Below are 21717 nucleotides of genomic sequence, written 5' to 3' on the forward strand. Positions count from 1 at the left end.
GGATAGTTCATTTTTTAACGAGCTTAAACGCGGGTGGAAACATTTGCTCGGTCTTATGTTTATTTTTTAACGAGCATGAACTATGTGCTAAAACTGCTCGGATCTTGCGTTTATTTTTTAACGAGCATGAATTGTGTGCTAAAACTGCTTGATTACCCAGTCATATGATAAGAGTGTCTCATTGAGATTCTATTTTTTATGGAGCTTCATCTCACGAAGCTTTACCCCGGATCCTTTCATTATGCAAGTTCGGAAAGGACTAATCCTACGAGTTTAAAGGGTTAGACCTACAGGTTTAAAGGGAGGACCTAAAAATTTAAAAAATAAATAGTCGCCCCTTGCTTGCACTCCAAAAGGTTTGCATTCCCCCAGGCATAAAGTACGATTTCAAGGTTACCTCTACTTCATTTTCGTCAAAACATTCATTTCACCGAGAGAGGCCTACCTCTTTCAGGTTACCCAAAGATTGTCTCGTTAATCTTTCAAAAAAAGCACTTCCTCAGCAATGTCCACCGAAATAGACAAAGGTGAGCGACGTAGCCCGCCAACTCACATAACTTTGACAAAAGAATCTTATTCTAGAATAACCATCTTCCTAGACGGATGGGGTACAGACTAATCATATTCTCTCGCAGAAACCTACTCTATACCCAAAGTTTTCCTGCCCAAGCAGACCAGAACGCATGCCCCCTGGGTTCCAGTCATATCCTCCCGGATTAATCGCGCTCATCAGGAGGACGAACCGTGGGTTGAGACACTTCTTGCATGAAGAGACCATTTAGGGATGGTACATGACTATTTGCGATGCGTGATCCGGGAAATGAAAGTTGGTCCACGAGCTTGACCACTCTTCCTTCGTGTGGAAAACACATTACTCTAAAGAGTGAGGAGACGAGGGCCCCCATGCAATATATATAGTCTCGTCCAAGGAGTAGGTTATAATCCAAGGGTCCTTGAATGACCATCACGTTCATTTGAACGGTCTTCCCTTTCAATGTGATGGGCACATTGGGGAGGATCCCTAAAGGTCGACTGGTTCCTTTAACAAAGCCTGATAGATTTATCATTTCAGGCAAAAGCGCTGGCGAATCAAGCGCTTTCCAAGCAATAGAGGAAAGGATACTCACAGATGCCCCCTCATCAATGATAGTGCCAGCCATTACCATTCTGTATATTTGAACGATAATTCTGAATGGTATGCTTGCTGGCAACCGGGGTTTGCCTAGTTGGTTCCAGTCGAACGAGACAACTAGGTTGCTTGGTGGTGGGACCGAATAGACGGCCGGGTATGACTCTGACGAAGTTCCTTCCTGAGACAAAGGAATGGGAAAATTGCCCCCTTGTTCGTCGGAGTCTGTGTTGATGAAGAGAATTTGGACGGTGTCGTCATTACTCTCCTCTGTGATGGTATCATTCGAAGATAGAGCCTCTGAAGGCAAAACCGGGTCAACTGCCGCCTCAACCTTTTGATTTTCGTCAGGCATCGATCCAGATGGTTCATCTTCAATGATAGGTGCTTCGGCTGACCACCTGGGCGGGCCAGCCGGGTTCTCAACTAGTGAAGGACTTGGCAGGAGTTTTTGATATCCAGGAGGAAGTTGCGCTCGTAAAATCGGGCGATCTTCCAAAACTCTTTTAGCCTCATCTAAGAATGGACAACGGTGGATGGCGTGGTCGCCTTCACACAATTTGCAAGGAAATCTAGCTTTCCCTCTTTGTCCTGTGGCTTCACTCTCACTAGTTGACGGTGAGCAGTCAACATGGCTATCAGAGGTTGACGCTACCGTATTGTGCAAACGGGGAGACCAGTTCCTTAGTATCCGAGGGATGCAGGGACAATCTCTTTGGAAGTGGTCTCCCTTGCATATGACACATGGCGATTTAGGCCTAGTCAGTGCTGTGTGTGGATTTTTGTCAGACGACACTTGTTTTCCCCAGTCGTTTTTGGCTCCTTCTTCTTCTTCTCTTTCTTCTTCTTTTCCTTCTTCTCCTTAGGAACTTGGGTTTTTGTTTTACCAGTTTCGTCAAGAGAAGAGGAAGGAGGAGAGGAAGAGTTAGATGAAGTAGAATGCTGGTTGGAAACTCTGGTCTGGTCTAACTATTGACTCAACTGTTCAGGACTAGTGGTGTTCTGAACGACATTGGTTGAAAAGAGCCAGACCAGCAGGCCAATTGTCAGTCCTGGAAGCGACAATGTGGCCATATGGGGTGCACCAGCATCTCCCCAAGAGGATAAGGGACTAGGATTCCCACCAAGGGGAATTCCTTGGTTGGTGTCCTCCATTTTTTCAACCTAAAGATCAACGCAGGAATAAGGGTGATTGTTCCGTTTAAAATAAATTTTAACGACGCTTTAGACACAACTTGCTTTTTCAATTTTAAAGAGTCGAGAAAAAGCTAAATATGACTCTAGTCTCCTTCGATGTTTTAACGAGCTCGAAGTGACAAATGCTCGAATGGAATTTTTCTGTTATAGAGTCTGAAAAAGGCCAAAAGGAACTGCTCTGGAGTTCTAGGTAGAGGGCGTGCCAAACCTTTCGCAAAACCGTAGAATACTTTTTAGGGTACGGGCGGTCGATCTTCCTGAATGCTGTGTTCAGTGCATTGCGATCAGTAGGGCGGCCGACACGGCTTCCTAAGGATAAAGGTTTTATGCCTATAGGGGTCTCCCAATATATACGCGACGATACGTGGGAGCACAATCCGTACTAGCACTATCGTCCCTCAGGAGGAATCACCCACCATCCACGAGATCGACAGTCACTAGGCTTTACGACGCCGGAACACGTTTCTAGCCTAGACCTCTATGTTGTGCATTATGTTGCAAAGCGTTGTTAAGTTCATTCAATTTATTTTAGGTTGATCTTTTTAGAAGTTTGCCTTTCATGGTTCACCACGAGATGTATGATACAATTCCTAAATGCAGTCTAAAGATGATAAGCAAGCTTTATATCTTTTCAACTTTGAAAATCCTAGCCACTAAGGGAAAAGAAAGACACCATCTTTTCTCAAAGAGCAATCAGCACACTCTAATGCCCTTTTCCTAAATCAATCATGCAAACTATCAAAATGAAAATGCACAATGCAGGTGTTTGTTTTCCGCTCTCTTAGTATTGATGCCTACAAAGAAAGCTTTTTGTACAACTTTGAATTCGCTTTTAAATGACAAATACAAACAAGTTCACTTTTTCGAAATCAGAGAGGGTAGAAGAGATTACAACACTTAACGATTTTCGAAATGAATACTTGTTTCGACACTTAAAAGAGACAAACTCAAACCAAATGCAAAAGTAAATGTATAATCAACTGCAAACAGCCAATGAACTCTCTCCTAAGATCACAATCAACAGATTTGGATCAAGGGCTACAGGATGACTATTTCACTCTTGCAAAGGAAAATTGTAAATTATGCCACAAACACATAAAAACACTCACAGTCTTTTTGTACAAAAGGAGGCGGAATTTAAGCAGAGAAAAGGAGTTATCAGACTGGTACCTATGCTGGTTACGGGCTGCAAAAATCAGAGATCAAAACTAGGCAAAACAGAGCAGAGAACCCCAGCTGCACAAGGCCAAACTGGTTCAGCGCAACCTCAACACAGGGCTTTTGACATTCAGCGCAGGTAGCCTTCACGGGACCTGCGTTGAAATGCATAACCTCTTCACAGGGTTTGTGCTGAAGGAGAAACTCTCGTTTCTCATTGGTTCTCAGTCACAGATTGCTATTTAATCTACTGTTTCAGGCCAAATAAAAGCAACAAGCAAGGTACAATCAAAGGGATGCTTTGAGGGAGTACTAAGATCTATCACAAAGGATCATCAAATCATTTGTGAGTCCATTGTTCAGATCATAGACAAGTCCAGTGATTGGATCAAAGCAGCAACTGTCTACTTTGCATCCGGGAATAGCAGATGCAGTTCGATTGTTGCTGTCGAGTCTATGAAACAAACAATGATAGAAACACAAATAAAATGACTAAACAAATCTCCCCAGTGGAGTCGCCAATTTGTTGTGGGGAAAAATGCCTATGCAGGACGATCCTATCCACCTAAGGTGTGACAGTGCCTTAGCAACAAACAGAGACAGCTATTCTATTATTCTTCCTTTATGAATTAAGAATGAAGAGAGATAGATGGACTAACCGGTGTCTTCCGTTTGTCCCTCAATCCGGTCTCTCTTCTCTTTGAGGGTTCCCAGCTACTTGCCTTCTCGCTCGCCCAGCTTCAAGAGGTTTCTGCAAGATCACAAGAAGAGAACTCTACATAAGACATGGATTCATATTCATAACTAGTTCAGGATTAGAAATAAACTAAACATACTAATGCATTCATACATCAAAAATACATCAGTATATAGGAGAAACCAAGATAGCTTTATTGATGAATAACAAGGTTCAGGAAGAGATACAACCCAGAGGGCTCCAATCCAGCATCTCCTTCACAGCAAATGGAATTCCTATCTTCACCCCCTTCAAAGCATTAAGCACCCAATGATTCCAATCTCAAACCAACAACAATTCTTTGCAATAACAAAATTCCAGCCCCTAGATCTCATGGAGGAGAGATCCATATATAGATGTTTTGAGAGAGGATGAGTCAGCTTGAGATCTGACTAGTGTCCTCTCCCTCTGTCAGTTCTTGATTCCACTTGGAGGTTCTTGCTTCCACTTGGAGATTTGGAACCTCTTACTCATCATAGTCGAATTCCCTGAGGCAAGTGTCATTTTTGGAAGCTTCCTGGGTCTTGACACCTCTTGGAATGAACTTGCCACATGTCAACTCTCGCTCAGCGCAGGTAGCCAGTGTTGCCTTTGACATTAAGCGCAGGTAGCCAGTGTTGGCTTTGACATTTAGCGCAAACAGCTAGTGGAGCCACTGAATTGATCCTGAATTGACTTGTTTTTGAGCAGTTTCTGGTGGAGAACTTCTATAAATTGCTGTGGTTTGTTAGCCTTGTTCCTCTAGGGGTAGGAACAACATGTTTAGGGACTTTGGATCCCTTAGATTATGGACATTTTATGCTCAATGCTGTAAGGCACAAAAATGTCTATAACACCCCCTTGTTGTCGACCCGATTTTCTGGGCTTCAACATATTTGGCGCTAGAAGGAGGGCCCGAACTATGAATGGCACCTAAATCAAAATATAGATACCATTCTGAGAGTAAATCGCCCTCATCAACTCCCCTGACTTCCCCAGTACGTTTAAATCTAGAGTCAGAAGTCGCTCGAGTATTAACCGCTGCTACATACCCTAATATTTCAGACCAATCTACCGTTGAACCCCCTGAAGTTCAAACTCTGATTCACAAACTCCAGGGATTTTCTATTTCTACACAGAGGTCTGATAAATCTCAAAGCAGCGTGACTTCGCAGTACAATCCTGCTCATCCCCTGACCAGATTAAAGAGTGAAAAATTTGGCATCCAGCCAACTGAATTCCCTCTCCCCACCAGGAAAAGAGCAAGGAAAACACCACAAGAGTCTGACAGTGAGACTCTTTCATCTACATTGTCCATTTCAACTCCCTCACCGCGAAGTCAGCTACCCACATCTTCATTCCAAACCACCCATCCATCTTCCACAACCCCTCTTCTTCAATCATCTAAGATCATAATATCTTCATCTTCCCAGCCTCAGGGATCATCCTCTACACTTTCATTTACTACGAGCTCAACGATGGCCCAGTCTCCATGGAACAATCCTGGGGCAGTTTTAATGCCTCCACCCCTGAGCCAAATACCGGCCCATCCTGAGAAATGGCTACCCAAATTCAATCCAGAAGCAGGCATGCTAGCTGAAGAGCACATTAACAATTTCATGCTTTCTTTCAATCTCAACAGAGTTACCAACGAGGATGCTGTTGTCCGGCTTTTTCCCTATACAATGCAAGGAACAGCCGGGTCATGGTACTTTTCATTACCCTCCGGGTCTATCACAAGTTGGGACATTTTTCAAAGTCAATTCCTTACCAAGTTTGGTGATGACAGATCAAGGACAACGTTAATCAATGACCTATCCAATCTTAAAGCCAAGTCTAGAGAACCCATCAAAGATTTCAATTTACGGTTCAATAAGATCCTCAACAAAATTCCCACTGCTTCCTAACCCAGCGAAGAAGTACGATGTGAATGGTATATTATGGCCTTACCATCAAACTTAGCAATCTTCGTGGATAGGGAAAATAAAACAACCTTAGTTGAAAACCTGACAGAGGCGATAGCAATAGAGAAACGCGTAGTAGGCCTGGAAAAGAGATCTACGATAGAGGAATGCAAATCTAAAAAAGTCACCTTCAAGGAAGACTCCAAGAAGAAACAAACGAAAGACCCTGTCGATTTGGAAGGATTGCAAAAAGTATTAAAGACCATGTCCAATGAGATGATTGACATAAAAAAACAAGTAGCAGAAACTTCTTCAAAAAAGCCCTACAGAGCTTTTAAAAGAGGCCCTTCAATGGATGTGAAACCACCCAATGCTATCTCAAGTGTCGAATCCGAAGAAGAGGAAGAAGAAGATATTACCACTGAAGGGCAGACCGATGAAGAAGAAGTTGTGGAACTACAAGGAATGTGGGATTTTATCCTCCCACAAGAAGAAGATCAAGAAGCATTTCCGGTTAGCACACGAAGCAAAAATCAACTTGATCCTTCCCAAACTACCCCTAAGCAGAAGGGCGCAAGCCCTGCAGCAAAAAATAAAGTCGCAACAAAGAAAACAACTGCTAAAGCGACTCAATCTAACCCAGTCCAACCAGATCAAACAACTCCATCAAGAACACTGATAGTGTCGGATGAAATGGAATACAATATTATTGATGACATGAAAAAGACTAGGGCTAATATCACTCTTTATGAATTGAGCAAATTGAAACATCAACAGAAGATAATGATGAAAGAATTACATGTCGTGCCTACTACATCTTTGCCTACAACTGTAGCTTCCCACAACATGGGAAGACCTCCAACCAACATGATGAATAAGATTGATCCAAATGACATCGCCTTGATTAGAGGAAGATCAAGGTCTCACACTCCCCCTTTTCTTCTCACTTATGAAATTTTCAATAAAAATGTGCACAATTGTTTGGTAGATTCTGGTGCTTCAACGAATATTTTACCCAGGTCAATATGTGCCAAGTTGAATGTTCAACCACAAAAATCCGCAGTGCGCATAGTTCAGCTTGATCGATCTCAAGTCGAAGTGATTGGTGAACTTAATCAAGTAACCATAAGATTGTTGTCCAACTCGAAGGCATGTCAGGTTATTGACATTCTAGTAGCTGATATCCCAGAATTCTATGGCTTGATTCTTAGCAGGGATTGGTTCGAAAAACTCCATGGATACTTCTCAACCGACTGGTCGCACATGTGGTTACCATACAATGGTAAATCGAATCAAATAAAGGTTGAACGAGAGTTACACCAGAAGTACATAGTAACGGAATTGGAGGGAGAAAATGAAGCAATAGCATATAACATCAGTATCATAGGCAATTACTCGGTAGATTCTTTCCTCGGCAATTTCAATGCTCATACATCACCTTACTTAGAAAATTCAGTTTTGTCCCAAGTCGAGAATTTTTCCCAAACTGATAATTCAAAGTGTGTTAGTTTTGTAGATAAACCTGTAAATACATCTTTGTTTTGGAAATTATATTTTGATGGCTCTAAATCTAACGAGGGAGTAGGAGCAGGATGCGTTCTGATTAGTCCAGAAGGAAACAAGACCATGCTTATGTGCAGACTTGAATTTGATTGCACAAACAATACAGCGGAATATGAGGCCTTGGTACAAGGCCTATACAAAGCAATTGGGTTGAACGTCAAGTATCTTGAAGTCTTCGGAGACTTTGAGATTGTCGTCAAACAGGTACGTAACACCATACATTGCCTATAAGATCATTTGAAACACTATCAATCTTTAGTACAATATCCGACTCAGCATTTTATAGCATTCAATATTTCGTCAATCCCAAGACTCCAAAATGCGAGCGCAGACCTTTTAGCTAACGTAGCCTCTAGACTTATTCCCTCCGAAAATTTTAGTCCAGATAGATTCTCAATAGAATTAATCTTTAGACCGTCCATCCCTGACAACATTACAAATTGGAGAGTATTCAATGACGATCGTGATATTGTAAATTTCCTCACTTCTGAAGGATCCTACTCCAATCAAATAATTGACGAAGACCATCATGATCGACAAATACAACAAGATAGCACTAATAATGCTATACCTAAATCAGTGGTTAAGTTGGAAGACTTATACGATTTGAAAAGTCGGATTAAAAGGTCTACCAATTCTAAGCTCTACAGTTCAACTCTAAACTACGAATTAGTAAACCTAGGAACCGATGATAAACCACAAAACGTTAATCTAGGCCACGGCCTAGCCCCTGAAGAAAAACTAGCGTATACTCGTCTTTTGAGACAATACAAAAATGTTTTTGCCTGGAATTATGATGAGCTGAAGACATACCACTCTTCTATCATTCAACATACTATCCCTATGATTGACAACGAAAAACCTGTCCAACAGAAACTCAGAAAAATCCACCCGAATTTAGAAAATTAGATAAAAACTGAGCTAAATAAGTTATTAAAAGCCAGAATAATTTTCCTCGTCAGACATTCCAAATGGGTCTCCAATATGGTACCCGTTAGAAAGAAAAACAGAGATATTAGAATCTGCATCGATTTTTGGAATCTCAACAAAGCCTGTCAAGAAGACAATTTTCCCCTCCCACCTATGGAGCGGATATTACAGGCAGTAGCAATCTCAGAACTAATGTCTTTTTTGGATGAATTTTCAAGATACAATCAAGTGCTGGTACATCCCGATGATCAGTTAAAAACCACATTCCGAACTAAATGGGGCACATACGCATATTGGAAGATTCCATTTGGTTTTATCAATGTCGGCGCTACATTTCAAAGAGCCATGGACATCACATTCAAGGGTTTAGTCAATAAATCTGTAGTAATTTATTTGGATGATATAACAGTGTACTCGAGGAAGCGAAGCAACCATCTCAAAGACTTGAAACAAATATTTCAACGATGCTTAAGGTATGGGATTTCACTTAACCCAAAGAAATCTTTTTTCGCATTAAGTGAAGGAAAACTTCTAGGATTCATAGTGTCAAAATCTCGTATTCAAATTGAGCTTGACAGAATCAAAGAAATTTCTGAAATATCCCTACCTCATAATAAAAAAGACATGTAATCTTTCCTTGGTCAAATCAATTTTGTGAAGAGATTTGTCCCAGATTTTTCACAAATTGTTTTTCCTTTGCAAACCATGATTAAAAAGAATTCAAATTTTAAATGGGGTCAAGATGAGCATGAAGCATTCAACTTGATCAAACAAGCTATCATTAACGCTCCATCTTTAGCAACCCCGAGTTTTTCAGAATCTTTTATCTTATACACATTTGCCTCAGAGAAATCATATGCTGCGATTCTAACTCAAGCAAATCAAGAGAAAGTGGAAGCTCCAATCGCATTTTTTAGCTCGAATTTACAAGGTGTTCAACTCAACTATTCAGACGTGGAGAAACAGGCATATGTTGTTTTCAAAGCGGTCAAATATTTCAGACCTTTCTTACTTAAAACCCATACTAAGGTCATAGTACCATTTCGAGCGGTAAGAAATCTTCTAGTACAGAAGGATGTGGGTGAAAAAAGAGCAAATTGGATCACTTCTTTACAAGAATACGACCTTGAGATCAAACCAGTAAGCATTGTAAGAGGTCAAGGCTTCTGCAAAATGTTGGCTGGAGCATCGCAAATTCCTGAAAATTCATCTGAAGAGGTACAAATGTATGAGGTAAGCCTAAACGATGCAGAATCATTGTATGTTGACACCATTTATTATCTTAAGAAAGGGTATGCTCCATCACACCTGGATCACACTAAGAAAAGAGCTCTGAGATTGAAAGCTAAACAATACCAGCTCATAAATGATGTTCTGTTTAAAAATAATTACGATTCTGTTCTTCTTAGGTGTCTTGAGAAAACTGAAGCCGAAAAGGTTTTGCAGGAACTCCACGATGGACCAGCAGGCGGACACTATACTGGAGATGCTACTGCACATAAAATATTACGTGCTGGATATTATTGGCCCACGCTGTTCAAAGACTCACACAGTTACGTGAGGAAATGTCAAGTCTGCCAAACTACTGCAGGGAGACAAAAGAAACCGTCCATGCCACTACAGCCGGTAAACATCGAGCAACCATTCAGTCAGTGGGGCTTGGACATAATAGGTGAGATCATTCCTCACTCTTCTAAGCAGCATAGATACATCCTCACGGCAACAGATTACTTTACTAAATGGGTAGAAGCAGTTCCTCTCACGACAACTAATTCTGAAAACATCATTGAATTTATAGATCAATTTATAATCACTAGGTTTGGATTGCCAACGGCTTTAATGTTTGATAATGCCTCATACTTTTCTGGGAATGCAATGACTGAGTTTGCACTTAAAAGAGGGTTCAAACTGAAATATTCAGCCAACTACTATCCGCAAGGTAATGGATTGGCTGAGTCAACAAATAGAAACCTAATCAGGATTATTAAAATAACAGTTGACCAGAACCGAAAGAATTGGCACAAAACTTTGGTAAATGCTTTATGGGTAGATAGAATAACGAAGAAAGCTTCAATCGACACTTCTCCCTTTAATTTAGTTTATGGGAAGGAAGTGGTTCTCCCAACTCACTTAGTGATCCCCTCCTTGTCTTTAGTACAATACATCGATGAAGTATCTACTCCCTCCTTACAATTAAGACAAATGGAAATAATTAAATTAGAAGAACGATGAGAACAAGCTAAGAAAACCCATGCTCATCACCAAGCGCTAATAAAATCCTCTTTTCATTCAAGCATAATGACCAGAAAAAATTTTCAGATGGGAGATCTAGTTTTGAAATGGGATAAGGCTCATGAAGAAAAGGGAAAACATACAAAATTTCAGAAGATGTGGCTTGGTCCTTTTCAGATTGTAGAAGTCATAGGCCCATCAATGTTTGTGTTGCAGGATTTAGCAGGTAGAAGGGATTGTTTGCCTGTTAATGGACAGATCCTTAAAGTATATTTTCCATAGAAGATTATTCTTCTATTTTGTAGGATAGTTTTAGCTTTTCTTTTTCTTCCTTATAAATAAAACCAGTTGTAGATGGTTACTACAGGGGTTCACGAAAAAAACACCAATTCTCTATCAGATTTTGATTTTTTTTTTCGCTTGTACAAATAGTAAATTTTTTCGAAAAATATGATCTTTATTATTGACAGATAGAGTTAAAAAAAAAAAAAAAAAAAAAAAAAACTTTAGCCTAGATATGATACTAGTTTCAACTTCAAAAAATTTATGAAAGCAACCTTTGGCAAAAAATTGTTTTATATCAGCACAATGAAAGGTTTAGATAATCTTCGGCAAAATCACATAATAAATCGTTTGTCGACGCGTTTCGAACCAACCAGTGTGGTTCATCGTCAGGACAAGTTGAAGAACCAATCTGGATTAGCTTGAAAGGTATCAATAATAAAATAAAGATTCTCTGTAAAACTGCTGTTTTCAAACTCTATTATTGTCGTCCAGAGCTTTCTTAAGGAAAAACAATGATTTCCTCCCTGCTAAAGAAAATCGCAGCATTCAGAGGAACAATCCGAGAAAACACTATATAACAAAGAATAAGAGGTCTCATCACGAGCCGGCTTATCATGATCACAGATATTATAACTTGCTGACTTTGCCAATACTGTCCACCAAAATAGGGCAACGACTCAAGATTGTTGCAATCAAAAGACAAGGGGTCTCATCACGAGCCAGCTTGTTCAGCAAAAGTGTAAATCAAGTGAATGACTGTGTCATAATTTGGCCAACAAACCAAGACATTGTTCTTTAGAGAATAAAAAAAGAAAAAAGTGTCAAAATGGGTTTTTCTCTGAAAAGTTGTAAATAGCCTTAAGCGGGATAAATGATCATTGCTGGGTAACAGGTAACCCTGTCGAGGCTATGGACACCTGTTGGCAGCAGAGGCTCTACCTACGAAAAATGAGCATATTTTAAAAGCCATCACACAAAGAAGACCTTATTTTATCTTTAAAAGACCAAGTAATGGCTGATGTAAATACAAGGACAAAGCCTGAGGAAGCAAACAATTGGAATAGAAAAAGGTTGAAACAAAATATCATTGATAGGATAAGGCATAATGTACTCTATCTGTCCATAACAAAATTTAGACTTATGAAAATTTTTCTGCTTTGGAAGTTAAAATTCAATAGAAAAGCAGAGATAACTGGTTCTTCCCAGTGAATCGCCATTGTTGTGGCCACCAACAACCCCCCTCTTTGTTTGCTATTAGTAATAACACCAAGCAAATGGGGACCCTTAATAAAAAATCCAACAAACATTTTATGAAAATTTTTGTATTTGACTCCTTAAAACTGTATCGCATCGCGAGAAGAGAATAAAACATTTTCTTATGAGCATAATAAACTGCGAAGAAGCGACGCGAAATTCATCGCATCGCATACATTATGAAGCGCTCTTAAATGAAAAATCTTAAGAAATCTCCGACGGCCGATATGCGACGTCGCATATCGCAACATCGCGTAAGCAGCACACAATGATTGAATGACTAAGCGCGATCTGCGATGCCGCAATGCTGCGATCTACGATGAATGCGATATGCGATAAATGCGATTTGCGATAAATGCGATCATGAATTTCTGCGATGACACATCTTGACAACGCGATCTGCAATGATGCGATGCGAGTTGCATAAATCACCCATTGCAAATTTTCCTTGGCGCAGTATTCAAGGAAAGCTGTCCGTAAACCAAAATTCGGCGCGCGCCTTAAAAGGAATTAATGAATGTACGCCAAAGTATTCAAAAAGGACAGTTTTGTGTTTTTCGAAGAGTCAGTTCGCTATGGGTGTCATGATTTCATATATTCATAAGAGTTTAAAGCTTTCATGTCAATCTTTATCATCATTACTCTTTTCCTTTGCATAAACTGTAAGACAGGAAATAACATGAAGCAATGTGCAGGAAACATCTAAGGAAAAGGCGAAAGCGTCAATGCTCGAAGAATAGAGAAGAGATGCCTTCATAAATGGATGCCGCATGCAACAGGACCACAGATTCCAGAGTATCACTCAACAGATGCTGATGTCAATAGGCCATCCAATGCTCAGATTCAAAAGCGCACAAAAGCAGCATGTTTACAAAAGATCGTGAAGCTTATGCCTGGTAAAGGAAAAAAGGCGCTAAAGAGGGAAAACACACCAGAAAAACCCGGAACAAAGAACGGAGGTAGCATCGCTAAGAAAATTGTTCAGAGAGCAATGTCCCTAACTTGTTCAGTCATTCGCAAGGCCGGAAACCGAAATAGCAAAAGCAGAATTAGTTTGGGAGAGATTTGGGTTATTACCAAGTATACACGTAGTAAATACACCCAGCCAGAGGAAGATTCTCGAAAATATCTTCTAGTTTACCAGAAAGTGGTGCCAGCGCGTGTTATTTCTATTTTTGTAGCTCAAACTAAAGCAGAAGGCGACCAGCCGACTCTTCCGAGGCGTATGTTGCATGCTTGCAGCACTAAGGAGAAAATACAGAAATGGTTAGGAATTAGATTCAATTTTTAGAAATAGTTTTGCTTTAGTAGAAGGGAGGTCATTTAAAAACCGTATCCTAAATTTATGTAATTAAGTTAATTAGTTAGCAGTATTTAAACCCTTCTCAGGCATTTGGAGAAGGGTCCAGAAATTTGTCAAAGAACTTGTCCTCAGAACATGCACTTTTGCACCCTCGGAGGGGGTTTTGATGAATGGATGGATCAAGGTTTATTAATGTTTGCAATTGATATCTGCTACTAATGTTGCACTTCTGTACTCTTAGTAGATGTTAACGCAAGGAGAGATAAATCATTGTTGCTTGAAGCTTATGAGTGGAACCATTCATAAATGGTACTTTTATCTCTTGACCGTTTCTGTTTATATTCTTAAAGTGATATACAATTTTTAGTTGTTTATATGTTACTGCATGAATGTGTGAGTTACCATTTGGCACCTTTGTACGGTGGAGTCATTTATTTATGTTTGATATATGAATAACTTATTATGCGATATGCTGTTCACAACTGTTTTGCCTAACTTTTTATGCAAAGTGGTTTATCTTAATTGATTTCTATTCTTATGATAGTTGAATGATCTTTATTACCAGTTATTGTTTGAAATCTCTTTAGATCACATAATAGAAGAAATACACCCCGGGTTAGAGTAGATTAGATGTGTTGTTTCTCATTAGATTACAATAGCATAGAGTTAGTTTAAAAGTTTGAATTAAATTAGCTTCAACTACTCTTAGATCAGCATCATCTAACTCTGCACACACACACACCCTTAAATTTGGAAACTGGTCCCATTATCCCCAGTCGGACCCGCTATACCAAACAGATAAGGAGCTGCCAACCAAGGTCCGGACCGGTTGGGTATCGCCCTTGTTGTCGACCCAATTTTCGGGGCTTCAACACAGCCCTACGGGATGATGCTGCCTCTAGAAACAAGGTAGAAAATCTGCGGGCAACGCAGACACCAACTAGTGGCTCTTTTCTTTTTCTCTGTCGACAACATCCCGAAGCTCTTTTTCGTCGACAATTTTTGTTGTATAATCTTAAATTGTTTTGTTTTGTTGAATTTTCACCCTCTTCCTGTAATCTCTTGTAACAACCTCTCGAAAACCAGCATACAATGCACACACCAACAGGTAAAATATCACTGCCCGCTCTTTTCTTTTTCTCTGCCCACAACATCCCCAACCTCTTTTCCATTGACAATCTTAAAGTGTTTTGTTGTATAATCTTAAAGTGTTTTGTTTTGATGCATTTTCACCCTCTTCCTGTAATCTCCTGTAATAGCCTCTGGAAAACCCCAGACAACGTTGACGCCTTGGGGTGAAATACAACTGTATCCCTAGTTTTTCTGGTTTGAATTTTTAGGGTTTTTGAACAAAACAGTTTAAGATACACAGAATTTACTTGCCATTCAAATATGTGATTCTAATTAATCCAATTCCAATTAAACTTGTTTGATGTCTGTGTTTATGGCCAGTAGCAGCGGGCAAGGGCATCAATATGAGAAAGAAGATTGCTACTGATGCGCTATCTTGAGGGTCAGTTGCATGCTGTGTTAATGTAGACCTTAAATAAAGACTCCATTATCGTTTATATTTGCTTGGAAGTTAATAGGACTTGCAGCAGGGCCTTAGCTTTGACATGTACTGAACAGTTTAATGTTTTACTATTTGACATGTCCTGAACAGAGTTTAATGAGCGGATTGTTAAATGATTTAGTGTTTATTTCGGTGCTTTTTATATTCACAACAAGAATGTCATGTGCGTATAAAAATATATATAATTTTGATTTAATGGTTTGTTACTAGAATATGTATTTTATATTTAATATATATATTTAATATATTAAATAATATGGTTGTTGAAATAATTTAGTTAAAGATGATATTAAAATAATTTTAATATATAGATATATATATATATATATATATATATATATATATATATATATTATCTCAAATTTGTATTAAAATTATCTTATTATGGATATTGAAATATTTTATTTATGAATAATATTTTTTCGTTATTAATTTTTTTTAAATATTACATGCTAACTCTATGTTTAGCATGTAATGAATTACACATTTTTTTCATATTGGGTATAATATTGTACATGTGAACTCCATATTCAGTATTGGAGAATTCACACATCTGTGTTATAATAAAAATTAGGACTCTATTACAGAGATTTTTCACTATAAATTACTTTGTCTCTATATATAAATAATGATTTTCCATCATGGAGCAAGACATCATGAGATCATTCATTCATTATTTGTTTTCATTATTGTGAATTTAACTCATTGTATTCTTCCACTATGCAAATGATGGTGGTGATGGTGGAAGTGGTCAAGAGAACCACTTAGTATCTACAACCTCATATGTCAAATGATCATGCTTAGACATGAGATGTTGTTAGTATATTAGAATCATGTCGTACTTCCATGTTTAGGCATGAGGTGTTGTTTTGTATATTCAACACATTCTGCCATGTTGTTAAATATGTATATTTGAGACAATTTTGAGTGTGTTTGTTTCTGTGTTTATTTGTGAGTGTGTGTGTTTATATACATGTATATGTGTATGCATATTCATGTATGTATGCATGAATTAAAGTGTTTCTTTTACATGATGTTGAAGTGTTATATTGTTAGGTTGAATTTGTACCTATGGTGTGATGATGCAATATCCTTGATTGTGAAATGAGAATTCTTATAGGTTCTATTTATGAAGGTGTTTGGATTGGGTTTTTAAAAATATGTTAGTATCCCTAATTGTGAAATGAGAATTCTTACAGGTTCTATTTATGAAGGTGTTTGGATTGGGTTTTTAAAAATATGTCATTTAAGTGTATTCCTAGTGATACAATAGTTGATGATCCTAAACAAATTTCAATAGGTTTTGTCCCCTTGGTTACTTTTCCAATAACTTAAATATCTATATCAAATAGCTTAAACATTCTACCCTATGTGATATTGAATCAACATGAATGACAAATCTAGAAAGTTACTTAATCATGAAGAGAATGCAAGAAAAAAAACTCAAATTTGCATTCACTCAATTTTTGGATAGAAACATGCTTTATACATATATATACGAAGTAAAATATAAAAGAATTATCACAAAATTGGTACAATATCCATATCTCCAAACTATAGAAAGGTAAAATAAAGAAACCTTACCCACCATAAATGATCCACAACAAGGTGGGATCAACCACAAGTCCAACCTTGGATTCATCTAGCTTTTATCACATATTGTCTCCACACTAGGATTATTTTCCTCAGGGTTTATGAACCCTAGCCATGTTGCATCACACAGGTCCATGGAAGTATGACTATAGTACTAGTTATCATATATACTTATCAATATTAAGGTTAGTATTGACAAATATTTTGCCTTCAACTATTACATAAACATAAACAACAACACCTACTTGGAACATCATGAAAGATATAGTAACAAACTCGTATTCTAAGAAAGGTATCACACCATGCTTCTATAGGTGAAGCACCACTCCTTAAGAGAGATCTAGATATGAATGTCATAAGAAATATTCTTTAACAAAGAGATGTACCTGATAATAGAGGAGGGTATGGCAAATTTCTTATACTCTCTTCAAGGACATATTTACTCAGACACAAAATCCCTTTTTTTGTTGAGGCTTGATCAAATGAAGGCACCATCTCCCTCTTGGTCAAATGATCCTTATTATTGCATAAGATATGGAAATTTAAAGAGGATCTTGGTCTCTATATCTCAGGTCATGATGATTCTTACAGCATAAGATATGTAATTGTAAAGAGGATCTCAGTCTCTATATCTCATATCTGCATTGTATCAACAAAAATTATAAGTTTAGACCAACTAAGCTCCATGTGCAATAGGTTGTAATAGGATTGCTCTCATTCAATGATTTCATATAGGGATGAATTGTATCAGGATTTTTCAATGCATGCTCTTGGCATTATTACCTAATTAACACATTTAGTACGTTTTCTTCAAGGGGAAACAAGAATACCAGCCTATTCAACCACCCATGATAGGTCAGCTGATAAAAAGAGATCTGGGTATAAGCCCAAAATCCCCTTTCTTATATAAATCCCCAAACCTTGGACCTACGGGTTGTACCCCCAAGGCCCAATCGAAAGCGTTCTATGCCTTTATAACTATGGACTTACATTAAAATAGAACCATACCTTTTATCTAGGCTTTTACACCCATCGGAAGCCACCACCGAACTGCGCTCACACTTTACAACCAACACAAGAATTACCATATATGTGCCTTAAGGTTTAAACCCACAACCCATATAATATATGGGAAAACATTATTAAACACTCCTTTTGGAACCTGCGGCCAACCATATATAAATACATGGGAAAGCCATGTAGTCCCGCTCCAATGAACATCCACGGACTTTAAACTTTATATCCCCGCCTTTATGATTATCGGCGGGTCCGGTTATCGGCGGTCGCCACAAACAATAGCCTCTCCTCCTCCGATGCGATGCGGACCCGACACCCGCTTATGCTCCTTTCTATACTGATTTCGGATCCGTCATATCGGTGGATTCGTATCGGCGGGTTTGTAATGCAAAGGGTCTGTGGACCCGACACTCCTTTAGGTTGTTCTCTATAACATTTCAGATCCTACTATTGGAACGTACAGGTCTGAAGCCTTGTGTACCCGACGCCCTTTAGCAACCCGTTCTATAATGATTTCGGGTTCAGAAGATTTCGGCGATTTCATTAATTGCTACCTCCGCTACTTTGATGCAATATAAGGGTTTTGTGGACCCGACGGGCTTTACACACGACTTTATAATGGTTTCAGCTCCGAACTGTCCGAGCTTACACTTCGGCAGTTCTGAAAGGCTCCACTCCTTCGATCGCTGATATGCGATTTAATCGTGACCATTGATCTGGCCACGATCCAACGGTCTTCGATTAATCGCTATTTCCTCATCGCAAATCTTCAAGGTCCCCCTTGATTAGTTTAGAAAGATCTTCCCCGATGCGACACGCTCTCGGCCGTTGATCTAACTAATCCAACGGTTGGTGAGTGTTGTCTTCACCTCCTTTCGATTCTCATGAATTGCCTCTTAAAAAGGTTATGGTCTTCTATTACTTCGCCACGCTCTCGTCCTTCTAGGATTAAGCCCTTCGCTCCCTTTAGTCTCTGCTTTTCTAACAGAGTTAATAGTTCAATGCGCTCCACTTTGATTCTTCTGAATCAATGTAAATCCTCCTCCAAGGCTATTATGTCTTCCACCTGGATTCACAAGGCTCCTCTTAATTACTTATTCCTATGTGTCCTGCAGAATTCTGTCTGCGACCTATAGAACCTACGAACTCATCATAATCTACACATTCATGTAAAGATTCTCAACATAATTGACACAACAGGAATTAACTCCGCATATATATTAATGCAAGAGAAGGTTACATCCGAGACTCCTCGGTCTCGCTCACACACATGCACAGACACACAAGTCTCATATTCAATTATAAAATCCTCACTCTCTCACAGGCCCGATTATCAATTCTAGTGGCCTCCTGTTGCCCATAGGCTTACATACATATTTATAATAATCATTGGATCAGATCCTTGAGGTCCGATCAAAAGCCTAAGCTTCTACATGCACGCATCCATGACAAAACCTCTTGAGGCTTTATTCTATCTTTAGTCTGTTTTAAAACAGAAAAGCCTCCTTATCTCTTAACGGCCCACATTCATTGCTTTTATTCCTAAAAGATCTCCCTAGCTCCTATTCATTTATTTTGGGAATATCTAATTAAATCCCACTTAAAAACCTAAATATTAAACTGACTTAGAATTAAGGAAAATAATTCTAAAAATGCTTGACCCCCCTATGTCTATTATTTACAATGATTTCCCTTGGGCTGAATGCTCTTGCAACAGACTCCCAAGGTAAAAAAAATTCATGATCTCCTGATCATGTGTTCAGATTTTTGTTTTCCTGGATCCCATATCTTGTGTTGCAACTTTCCATTCGTCGCTGCTTTTGCCTGTTGTTCTTCTCCAGGTCTCTACACTTTATGCTGTCTTGCTCCACTTTCTGCACTTTCACAATCTGTCTCTGTCTTTATATTGTTGTTGCTACTTTTCTTCTTTGCGGATGTCTTCCTCTGAGACACTTTCAACATGATTCTTCTGAATAATTTAATTTCCTTGTCCAATAAATCTTCAAGCTGCTGATTTCTTGCTGCCTGCTGAGCTAAGACAGCTTGCTCAATTCTTACTCCTATGCTTGTTTCCGTTCTTACCTTCTCATTTCTTACTGCCACCCAATCATCCATGCCCTCTTGTTTTCTACAATGGAAAACTTCTTCTCTATTTTCTCCTATCAGCAACTTACTGGACTAGTACATTGTGTACTCCTTTCTGCGATCTTTATCTCTATGCATCTGCAACTCCCAATTCTGAAATTGAGATTCTTTCTGCACTGAATTCTGATTATTCAGCATCCTTTCCAGCAACATAACATCCTCATCCCATGGATTATAAATTTCCACAGAATTCTTGTCTTCCTCCTTCATTTGACTGCTTAACTGAGTCAAATGTCCTTCAACACCTGCGATAATACCTGCATTCACAAAACACTTGTTAAAACAAAAATCATAAGGCATCAGTGCCTTACTTCCCTCTGCCAGCACTTCAGTATGTTGTTCTGAATTCTCCCTCTTAATCAACACATTACTATGCTGATTCTCTCTGCCCAAAGAATTCTCTAAAGAACTCTCAAGATTATCAACCAGTCTTCGTCTCATGCCATCTGTTTCCATGATGTCTTTTTGCTCTCGTTCACTGTACTGAACTCTTTCTTCTGCTGCAATCTCTCTATCATACTCTGGATTCTCCAACAAGTATTCCAACAATGCAATTTCCTTGTGGCATTGTTGAAGCATACCATCATCACTTATAGTCCCCGCATTCACACACAAATCTTCAGTTTGAAAATCAAAAAGTTCAACACTCTCAACTGTTGGTTTATATACCAGCTCTTTAAGCTGATCCTCTTCCTTATTCACAAGAACTTCCTCTTGTACTGTAAGAGCTTCAAGTACAAACGCATCGCTGCTATCTTCTTCCAAGTATTTATCTCCTCAAAGAGTTTTTTCCATACTTGTGACAACTTCATAAGATTGTTCATCCTCCTCAGTAAAACCTGTAATCACATCACAATTGTCAGCTATGAAAACACAAGAGTTCACATTATCCAGCTGATCTGGATCTGCCCAATAGTTCAAGAAATCATCAATTATATTCTCCTCTGTTTCACCAATGGAAACCTCCACTTTCAACTCAGCTGCTCTGAGTTCTTCCCGTCTCAACTGTACATCCATCATTTGCTCGAGCTTCCTCAGCTTTTCTATTAACTGCATGTTTATCTATCGAACCCTTTTCTGCTGTAGCCTTTTCCATTTCACTCTCTTCCTCATCAGCAAACCATGTCTCTGGTCTTCCAAATTTTCCCGTAACAACTCCATCAATAGCTCAAGATGAACTGCTATCTCAGCTTTCTCTTTCTCATACTCTTCCTGAGTCAAATGCTGTCTTATGCCATTCGCCTTGGCATATTTCTTCTCTTTTCTGCTGTGGCCTCTTTCTGAACCTCTGCTTTCTCCTTTATTACTTTGAGTAGTCATCTTCTTCGCCATGAGTTTCTCACCCATGAGTTGCATCAAGCCTCTACAACATCAAACTCTCTTGCTTCCACTTACCTCACCAATCCTTCCCTCTGGATCTGGTCTTTTGGTAATCACCGATCCTCTGCTGGAACCTTTCGAGCATTCTCCACTGCTCCTTCAGGCTTCACTCATCTGCAACTTCCAAGAACACACTTGTTCTTTTCATTCAACCTCTGTTGAATCTTTAGGTTCTGCCACATTCACCTAGAATCCTTTGCTGGACTCCTTCATCACTGCACTCTAGCTGTGATCTACTTCCTCCCACTGAGATTTCTTCACTATGCCTGTAAATGAAATTATCCAAGCATAACCTTTAAACCAGAGATAAATAATACCTGTCAGCTCACCTTTCAAGAT

This window comes from Pinus tabuliformis, chromosome J, assembly GCF_031772625.1.
Source record: "Pinus tabuliformis cultivar Carrire ecotype Pingquan chromosome J, CPIR1, whole genome shotgun sequence".
Taxonomy (NCBI): domain Eukaryota; kingdom Viridiplantae; phylum Streptophyta; class Pinopsida; order Pinales; family Pinaceae; genus Pinus; species Pinus tabuliformis.